This window comes from Arachis stenosperma, chromosome 3, assembly GCF_014773155.1.
Source record: "Arachis stenosperma cultivar V10309 chromosome 3, arast.V10309.gnm1.PFL2, whole genome shotgun sequence".
NCBI classification, from domain to species: domain Eukaryota; kingdom Viridiplantae; phylum Streptophyta; class Magnoliopsida; order Fabales; family Fabaceae; genus Arachis; species Arachis stenosperma.
In genome coordinates this window covers 144,614,253-144,617,164 of record NC_080379.1, presented here as the reverse complement: position 1 = coordinate 144,617,164, position 2,912 = coordinate 144,614,253, and the positions used below count along the sequence as shown (strand labels likewise).

The following is a 2,912-nucleotide window of genomic DNA, read 5'->3' as shown; positions in this document are numbered from 1 at the left end:
ATATACATAAGTATCACTATCTCTATCTTCTATGTTATTTTCGTTCATCACCATATACATCTGAGTTTGCCTGACTAAGATTTACAAGATGACCATAGCTTGCTTCAATGCTAACAATCTCCGTGGGATCGACCCTTACTCACGTAAGGTTTATTACTTGGACGACCCAGTGCACTTGCTGGTTAGTTGTGCGAAGTTGTGTAATGCCATGGTATTGAGCCACCAAGTTCTTGGAGCCATTACCGGGGATTATTTGAGTTGTGAAAAAGTATTGTTCACAATTTCGCGACACCAAGTTTTTGGCGCCGTTGCCGGGGATTGTTCAAGTTTTGAGCAAGCTTTTGGTAACATCAGTGCCAAGATCCGGCAACAACATCAAGTTTTTGGTGTTATTGCCCGGGATTGTTTAGGCTGGACAACTGACGGTTCATCTTGTTGCTTAGATTAGGTATTTATTTTTTTTTCGAAATTCTTGAAGATGAATTCTAGAGTTTCATGATGATTTGTTGAAATCTGGCTGGCTGAGAAGCCATGTCTAATCTGATTGGACCGAGGTTTCAACTTATCACCACAAGAGCTTGTTGATTCTCATCAATTTTGCTCTTGGAGCAGTGATCTGCTAAGATTTGGCTGACCTTTGGTCATGTCTAGTGTTTTGGACCGAAGCTTTCTCTGAAAGCTTGGCTGGCTGTGAAGCCATGTCTAATTCCTGGACCGGAGTCTTAGACTAGCATTGCACTGATTCCTGGAATTCTCATTAAGAATTTTGATACCTTTTTCTCATTTAATTTTCGAAAAACACAAAAAAAATTTTACAAAATCATAAAAACCAAAAATATTTGATGTTTCCTGCTTAAGTCTAGTGTCTCATCTTAAGTTTAGTGTCAATTGTATGCATTTATTCATGTGTCTTAAGGATCCTCAAGTAAATCTTGATGATTTTTGTGTTCTAATCTTTGAATTCTATTGACTTGAAGCATTTTGTGTGTCTCATATGCATTCTCATATTGTTAGTGTCAGTAGTATACAAACTGCTAAGTTTGGTGTTTTGCATGCATTGTTAATTGATTCCTTTTGCATTTTGATTATTAAAAAAATCCAAAAATATTTTTAATTTGTGTCTTTTCAAGTCAATGATACAAAGAATTGAAGATTCAGAACATACTGCAGAGGAATTACACAGAAAAAGCTGAGCATTCAAAAATGCCCAGTGAAGAAGGCAGACTGGCGTTTAAACGCCAGCCAGGGTACCTGGTTGGGCGTTTAACGCCCAAAAAGGTAGCATTTTGGGCGTTAAACGCCAGAATGTATACCATTCTGGGCGTTTAACGCCAGGATAGTGCTAGGGGGAAGATTTTGTTTTCAAATCAATTTTTTCTTAGTTTTTCAAAATCAAATCTTTTTCAAATCAAATCTTTTCAATCAAATGTTTTCAAAATCAATTTCTTTCCTTTTTAAAAGATACTTACTAACAATTAATGATTTGATTGAACATCTCAAAATTGTTGCCTTTTCTGTTGAGGAAGGTTTTATGTTTGAATCATATCTTTTCTTGTTAGGCAAGTCATTAATTTTTAAAATCATATCTTTTCAAATTGTTTTCAAATCATATCTTTTAAAATTGTTTTCAAATCATATCTTCTCAATCACATCTTTTTAAAACCATAACTTTTCAATTAAATCTTTTTAACCACATCTTTTTCAAAATAGTTTTCAATCAAATCTTTTTAATTTCTAATTTTAAAATCTTTTTCAAAAATCACTTGATTTCTTTTCCACTTTGATTTTCGAAAATCAATTAATGTTTTTCAAAAATGTTTTCAAAATATTTTAATGAATTTTCGAAAATTCTCTTCCCTCCTTCCCACATCCTTCTATTTATGGAGTACCACTCCTTCTAAATGCACAATTCGAACCTTATCTAATTAAAGTTCGAATTCTTCTTCTCCTTCTTCTTTCTATTTCTCTTTTCCTCTGACATTTCAAGGAATCTCTATACTGTGACATAGAGGATTCCACACTTTCTGTTTCTCTTCTCTTTCATATGAGCAGGAGCAGAGACAAAGGCATTCTTGTTGAAGCTGACCCTGAACCTGAGAGGACCTTGAAGCGAAAGCTAAGAGAAGCCAAGGCACAACTCTCTTTAGAGGACCTGACCGAATTCTTCAAGGAAGAAGAACACATGGCAGCCGAAAACAACAACAATGCCAACAATGCAAGGAAGGTGCTGGGTGACTTTACTGCACCTACTCCTGATTTTTATGGGAGAAGCATCTCTATCCCTGCCATTGGAGCAAACAACTTTGAGCTTAAGCCTCAATTAGTTTCTCTAATGCAACAGAATTGCAAGTTTCATGGACTTCCAATGGAAGATCCTCATCAGTTCTTAGCTGAATTCTTGCAAATCTGTGACACAGTCAAGACTAATGGGGTTAACCCTGAGGTCTATAGGCTGATGCTATTCCCTTTTGCTGTAAGAGACAGAGCTAGAATATGGTTGGATTCTCAACCTAAAGAAAGCCTGGACTCTTGGGAAAAGCTAGTCAATGCCTTCTTGGCAAAGTTCTTTCCACCACAAAGATGGAGTAAGCTTAGAGTGGAAGTCCAAACCTTCAGACAGAAGGATGGAGAATCCCTCTATGAAGCTTGGGAAAGATACAAACAATTAATCAGAAGATGTCCCTCAGACATGCTTTCTGAATGGAGCATCATAGGTATTTTCTATGATGGTCTCTCTGAACTATCCAAGATGTCTTTGGATAGCTCGGCTGGAGGATCTCTTCATCTGAAGAAGACGCCTGCAGAAGCTCAAGAATTGATTGAAATGGTTGCAAATAACCAATTCATGTACACTTCTGAAAGGAATCCTGTGAACAATGGGACTAGTCAGAAGAAAGGAGTTCTTGAGATTG

At 36.6% G+C, this 2,912-nt stretch overlaps 1 non-coding gene across 1 annotated transcript; it reads right to left on the bottom strand.

The window, feature by feature from the left end:
- Positions 1-2,587: 2,587 nt before the first annotated feature.
- On the bottom strand, positions 2,588-2,695 carry LOC130972025 (small nucleolar RNA R71). Its single transcript, XR_009083228.1, has one exon. It is a non-coding gene; the product is annotated as a small nucleolar RNA R71 (small nucleolar RNA).
- Positions 2,696-2,912: the final 217 nt, after the last annotated feature.